The 7,500-nt window shown below is 45.9% G+C and overlaps 1 protein-coding gene across 1 annotated transcript in view; it reads right to left on the minus strand.

Moving 5' to 3' along the window:
• The window catches only part of LOC125034454 (serine-rich adhesin for platelets-like), a 232,001-nt gene that overhangs the window by 154,881 nt on the left and 69,620 nt on the right, over positions 1–7,500 (minus strand). The window contains exon 2 of the mRNA XM_047626207.1: positions 1,662–1,732. The gene's annotated coding sequence lies outside the window, so the exon portion shown is untranslated. The remainder of the gene's footprint in view (positions 1–1,661; positions 1,733–7,500) is intronic.

Here is a 7,500-nt window from a genome sequence, read left to right on the forward strand (position 1 = left end):
ACACACACACACACACACACGCACGAACGCACACACACACACACACAGCTGACACAATCACACACAAACAATCACACAAACACACACACACACACATACACACAGCTGACACAATAACACACACACACACCTGATACAATCACACGCAAACAAACACACACACACAACATTCTCCAATTCATCTTTCGGACAACACGAGTATTTCCGGATGCCAGCTCCATCCTCGGTCCGACCCTCACTCCTTTAGTAACAGTACGTGACTGACCACTTCAGCTGGAGAACATGACTGACAATCCTACTGTTTTTTGTTTTTTTTTTTCCTACTGTTTCTTCCTCTTTTGTTTCTTCTTCTTCTGATTCTTCCTCTTCTTTTTTTGTTCTTCTTCTACTACTACTACTACTACTACTACTACTACTTCTAGTTCTTCTCCTTCTTCATCTTCTTCTTCTTCTTTTACTACTTCTTGTTCTTGTTCTTGTTCTTGTTCTTGTTCTTCTTTTTCTTGTTCTTCTTCTTGTTCTTCTTCTTGTTCTTCTTCTTGTTCTTCTTCTTCATCTTCTTCCTCTTCTTCTACTACTTCTTCTTGTTCTTCTTCTTGTTCTTCTACTTCTCCTTCTTCCTCTTCCTCTTCTTCTCCTTCTTCTTCTCCCTCTTCATCTTCATCTTATTATTATTTTACCTCCTGAATGCTGTGTCCATTCTGCCATCATCAGCATTAACGTCTCAGAAAGGAGGGAAAGAAAAAGAGTAAAAGCAAAGTGAGAGAGAAACAGAGAGAATAGACAAAGAGAAAGGGAGACAGAGAGAAGGCAAAAAGACAAAGAAACAGAGAGAGTAACAAAAAAAGAAAAATGAGAGGAAAGGCAAAATGACAAAGAAACAGAGAGAATGGACAAAGAGAAGGGGAGAGAAAAGAAAGAAAGAGAGAGAGAGAGAGAGAGAGAGAGAGAGAGGAAGGACAATTAGAATCAGGGAGTTGCCACAGAACCCAACAGTAACATGAATAAAAGAATAAAAAAAAAAAAAAACTTTTCGCTTATTATATCATACTCAGTGACCAGGGTGGGCGGGGTGGGCGGGGTGGGCGGGGTGGGCGGGGTGGCCGTTGGGGGGTTGGGGGATTGGTGAGGGAGGGGAAGGGGAAGGGTGAGGGAGGAAGGGAGGGTGAGGGAGGAAGGGGAAGGGTGAGAGGGGAAGGGAGGGTGAGGGAGGGAGGGGGAAGGGGAAGGTTGAGGAAGGAGGAGGGAGGGTAAGGGAGGGAGGGGGAAGGGAAGGATTAGGGTAGGGGTGAAGGCGGGGGGGAAGGGAGGGCAACGTGGGTGTGGTTCCTGCCATTTAACCCCCCTCCCCCCCAAAAAAAAGAGACAACAATTTAAACAAATAATACCCTTTTTTATTTTCATTTCTTATCACACTCTTCTTTTTCTCTTATATCTTCTCCTTCTTCCTCTTCCTCTTCTTCTCCTTCTTCTTCTCCCTCCATCTTCATCATCTTCTTATTTTACCTCCTGAATGCTGTGTCCATTCTGCCATTATCAGCATTAACGTCTCTCCTCGTACGTCTACCTCTTATTTCTCTCACCCTTCTCTCCGTCCCGACCCAAAACTCAACACCCAACCACCGTATTCTCAAACAGAACTTTGAAAAGAATCAACTTACCTGGAGTCCGTAAGTCGCTGTTTACCCCGCGTTCCTTGAAGCCATCGCGTCGGTACCGAGATCATCCACGCCTGGGGGGGGGGGGGGGGGGAGAAAGAGAACTCCGTTAGGGAACTTGTAAAACAAAGGGAAAAAAATATATATGACTGATTTCTCATTCGCTTTCTAATTTTCTGTCTCTTTCTCTGTCTCTGTCTGTCTGTGACTGCCTTTGTCTATGTCGCTCTCTCTGTCTCTCTCTCTCTCTCTCTCTCTCTCTCTCTCTCTCTCTCTCTCTCTCTCTCTCTCTCTCTCTCTCTCTCTCTCTCTCTCTCTCTCTCTCTCTCTCTCTCTCTCGTATTTTTCCTACAGTGAAACCCCAGTCATATATATATATATATATATATATATATATATATATATATATATATATGAATATATATATATATGTATATATATATATATTTATATATATATGGATACACTTATACCGTGCATGCATGAGTGCGTGCGTACTTGTGTACATATCCGTGTTCTTAGTGTGTATAAAAAGCACATTATCATAAAAATAATAAAATGCAAAGCGCATATAAATCATGACAAACTGAGTAAACTGGCGACAACACCCAACTGGCAGTGACAGGGGGCAGAGGGCAGGGACGCGAGGCAAGGGATGTGAGGCAGGGGGCGTGAGGAACGGGGTTGAGTGGAGGGGTCAGGGGGCAGAGGAGGAGCAGAAGCAAGGAGCAGAGGGTAGGGGGCAGAGGGCAGGGAAGTACGAGGTCAGGGACACGAAGCAGGGAATTGTGAAGCAGGGAGGCTTGAAGCAAGGGACGTAAGACTGGAAGGCGAGAAGTAGGAGGGCTGAGGCAAGGGGGATGAAACAGAAGGACTGAGGCAAGGAGAAGGAGAAGCAGAAAAAAAAACTGAGGAAAGGAGAAGGAGAAGCAGAAAAATTGAGGCAAGGAGAATGAGCAGCAGCAAAATTGAGGCAAGGCGGTGTGAAGCAAAAGAACTGAGACAAAGACGGTGTGAACAAGAACTGATGTGAGGCAGGGAGCAGAGACAGGGCACCAGAAGCAGGGGAAGAGACGAGAGAGAGAGAGAGAGAGCGAGAGCGAGAGCGAGAGCGAGAGAGAGAGAGAGAAAGAGAGCGTGTAGTTCCCAGCCTCCCCTGCCCAGCCAGCAGAACATTGGCTCAACGAGGCATAATTGGGTGACAACGGGGTGGCTGCGTGACCCCTGCCAGTGACCAGTCCGCTCTCAGGACGCATGACCTTTCATCCAAGACCTTGACCTTACCCCCCATGCCCCCCCCCCCACATCAGCCACACCTTTCACACGGTGCCTGCCGCGCTTCTCACGCCCACCCCCCTCCCCCCTCCCCCTGGCCTCATGGGGGAGGGGGTGATGGGAGGGGGAGGGCGTCTTGCCTTATAAGTCGTTCGTTTCTAGAACACCGGATGCAGCCAAAAGTAATGGTGACACTAGAAATGGTAATAATGATGCTGATAATAATAATAATAATAATAATAATAATATCAGTAATACTAATAATAATAATGATAATATCAGTAAAACTAATAATAATAACAGTAATAATGACAGTAATAATAATAATAACAGTAATGATAATAAAAATAATAATAATATTGCTAACAGTAATGATGGTAATAGTAATAACAATAATTATTACTATAATGATATAATAATACTTATTAGCAAGATTATGATAATAGCAACAATGAAAATGATGATAATGATAACAATATATATAGATAGATAGATAGATAGATAGATACAGATGTAGATATAGATAGATAAATATATATCACACATACAACCACACACACACATATGTATATACATACATACATACATACATACATATTTATATATATATACATATATACATATATATACATACTGATAATGATGACAATAATGATAACGATAACGATAACGTTGATGATAATGATAATGATTATGATATGATAATGATAATAGTAATGAAATGATAATGATAATGATGATAAGAACAATAATAATAATAATCATAATAATAATAATAATAACAATTGTAATGACAATAATGATAATGATAATAATAATGGTAATAGTAATCATAAGATAAATAACTTACTAAATTAATTAATAAACAATAAAATAAGCAAACAAGTAAATAACTATATATTTGTGTGTGGATAGACACATACATACACATATAGATTAAATATGGAATAAGAATGATTATATAACGACTGAAATATTATAAATACTAGATAAACATACAAATATGCAAAATAGATAGAAAATAAATATATAAGTAAATAATTAATGAATAAATAGATAAATTGGTAATAATAAAATCGTGATAAAATAAACAAAAAATAAATATGCCCGTAGTCCCCCCCCCCTCCCACCTCCTCCTCTCTCCCTCCCCCCCTCCCACCTCCTTCCCACTCCTCGCCCCCTCCCCTCTCCCTCCCCCCTCCTACCTCCTCTCCACTCCTTCCCCCCTCCAACCACCTTCCCCCTCCCCCTCCCTCCTCCCTCCTCCCTCCCCTGCAACTATTCCTGGAACTCTATGATGCATAAACAAAAGAGAATCGTCGACCAATAAGAAAAAAACAAAAGCCGATCGCAACAATGCAAGGATCGGAGTTTTAAAAAAAAGCAGTTTGACGAGTCCGACGCCCGTACACGACGAGGAATAAATATATGTATACGGAAATGCGAAAATACTAATTAACTTATATCATGACTTTGCAAGCAGAGACAGGTCTACCGAGGCTTGCTTGCTTGCGCGCGGCTGGCTCACATGCGTTGACATGCATAGGGTCAGGCTTTCGTGCAAATGCATATTCCTGGGCATACATGCACTTACACGCAGGTGTGACTGCATGTACTCATATATATGCACACCCACACACACACACACACACACACACACACACACACACACATGCACACACACACACACACACACATACACACACACACACACACACACACACACACACACATATGCACACACACAAACACACTCTATCTAACTTTCTCTCTCTCTCTCTCTCTCTCTCTCTCTCTCTCTCTCTCTCTCTATCACACTTCATCTTTTAAAACAATCAACGCAGCCCTGAACGTAATTCGAAACCGGGGATTTGACAAGGCAAATCATCCTCTTGCAAAACAAAACAAAAAACGAACAAAAAGAAAAAACGGAATTTCATGTCGATTCTTGCAACGGGAACTCGGGGAGAGAAGGCAGGCCCTTGAAGCGGGAGAAGCTCAGAAGAAGATAGAACAAGTGAGAATAGAGAGATAGAGGGAGAGGGAGAGGGAGAGGGAGAGGGAGAGGGAGAGAGAGAGGGAGAGGGAGGGAGGGGGAGAGAGAGGGAGGGAGGGAGGGGGAGAGAGAGAGAGAGAGAGAGAGAGAGAGAGAGAGAGAGAGAGAGAGAGAGAGAGAGAGAGAGAGAGAGAGAGAGAGAGAGCGATAAGGGCGATGGCGGGGCAGGGGAGAGGGACGCAGCGACGGAGACGGAGAGGGACGGCGACGGCGAGGGCGCGGGGGGAGCTGCCCGCCCGCCCCTCGACCGCGGGACGACTCGGACCCCTTCGCCGACGCATACGAGTGACACCTCGGGACGGAAGCGATCGCGAGGCCAAGCCAGGAGCGGGACCACGTGACCAAGGTCGTCCAGCGGCCCCGGGCGGGACCCGCCATGATGGACGGCCCTCTCCCCTCCCCCCTTCCCCCTTGGCCCTTTCTCTCCCCCCTACCCCAACCACTCCCCCTTCCTCTTCCCCCTTACCCCTCCCCCCAACCCCGAATCGCTTGCAGGAAATTACCTAAACAGTCGTGTTAAGAAGACTTTCATTATCGATCAAGAAAAGATCTTTTGACAGGTATTATTAGGACGAGAGTTAAAAAAAAAAAAAAAATACATCCATCAAAAATACCTGTCAAGCCATGTACCTACTTGGAACACCTGTCAAGTTATGCCTCTACCAAGAATACCTATTAAGTCATACAGTTACACAAAACACCCATTAGTCAACTAGTGTTTTAGCCTGCCAAAACACTACACGTCACAAATCTACTAGAAACGCCTGTCAAGCACTTACCAAACACACCTGTCTAGTCAACATTCTAAACACAACAGTTATGTACACATCAGATACATCTGATACATCTGTCAAAACACTTGTCAAATCACACACTTACCAGAAACACCTGTCAAGTTACAGACCTGCTATAGACACCTGTGAAGCCACAAACCTACCTGTCAAGCCACATACACGCCAAAAAGCACTTGTCAAGCCACACACCTACCAGAAACAGCGAAAAGAAACAACTGAAAACAGAGACGCAGCATCCAGCGCAATTTAGAGAAAATAGTGCTAACCTTCCTCACCGCTAAACGCTTCTTCTTAAACGTTCGTGGGGAAGGTTAAATGTTTCCCGAGTAGCCCGGAAGAGAATCGCTGCCAAAACAGGTTCATTGCATAGAATGACACCCTAAACTAATTGCGAAAGGGGGAGGGAGAAGGGGGAGAGAGAAGGAAGAGGGGGAGGGGGAGGGAGAAGGGGGAGAGAGGAGGGGGAGGGGGAGGGGAGGGGGAGGGGGAGGGGGAGGGGGAGGGGGAGGGGAGGGGAGGGAGAGGGAGAAAGGGGAAGGGGGAGAGAGAGGGAGAAAGGGGAAGGGGGAGAGAGAAGGGGGAGAGAGAAGGAGGAGGGGAAAGGGGAGGTAGAAGGGGGAAAGGGAGGGAGAAGGAGGAGGGGGAGGGGGGAAGAAGAGCGAGTGGGTGTGGGGTTAGAGCGAGTGAGGAGAGACAGCCGCTGAAAGTTAATCTGATTGCGCCCCACTTTAAATGTGTATTCGTGACATCGAAATAGACATTAAGTGACCGAATCCTACGGCCCCTTCTTACGCTTTCCATTGCGTCAATAAACAAGAGAAAGTGTCCGATATCGAATGGAGTTTCACCCGAGATCTTTTACCTCAAATGAGTCACTTTGGTGGTCTTTCTCCCCGCCCCCCCTACCCCTCCCCCTCCTTCCACTTCCTCCATCCCCCTATTTACTTCCTCTCCCATTCTCCTCCTTCGTAAACTCTACTCCATCCGCTGTTCCTACCTTCTTTGTTTTCCTATTTACTTCTTCATCCCTCCCCCCTTCCTCCTCCTGTTCCTCCTTCCCTCTTTCTTCCTTCCCCGTCTATCCCCCCTTGGCACCCCTCCCCCTCTCACCCTTCTCCCTCTACCCCCCCCCCCCCCCTACACACTCCCCTGCCTAGGAAATGGCACGCGACCCCTGACCCCTGACCAGTGCCGCCTCTGAACGTGGCACTTACCCAGCGCCGACGTTCGAGCTGGGGGAGGAGGAGGGGAGGAGGGAGGGGGAGGGGAGGAGGGAGGGGGAGGGGAGGAGGGAGGGGGAAGGGAGGGGGAGGAGGGGAGCGGGGGAGGGGGAGGATGAGGTGGAGACAGAGGGATATAATGAATAAAGAATAATGGGGAAGGAACGGGAAGGGAAGAAGAGAGTAGGATAAAAAAAATATGGAAAGGGAGGATATGAGATAAAAAGAAAGAAAAACCGAAGAAAGAGGAAAAGAGGGGGAAAAGAGAGACGAAGAAGGTTAAAGCAGAAAAGAATTAGGAAGAAAGAGGAGACGAGGGAAAGTAAGGGTAAAAAAGAGCTACGAGAAAGACGGGAAGAGAAAACGAGAGAAAGAGAAAGAGAGAGAGAGAGAGAGAGAGAGAGAGAGAGAGAGAGAGAGAGAGAGAGAGAGAGAGAGAGAGAGAGAGAGAGAGAGAGAGAGAGAAAGAAAGAAAGGCAGATAAAAAGAGAGAAAGA

This window comes from Penaeus chinensis, chromosome 18, assembly GCF_019202785.1.
Source record: "Penaeus chinensis breed Huanghai No. 1 chromosome 18, ASM1920278v2, whole genome shotgun sequence".
NCBI lineage: Eukaryota > Metazoa > Arthropoda > Malacostraca > Decapoda > Penaeidae > Penaeus > Penaeus chinensis.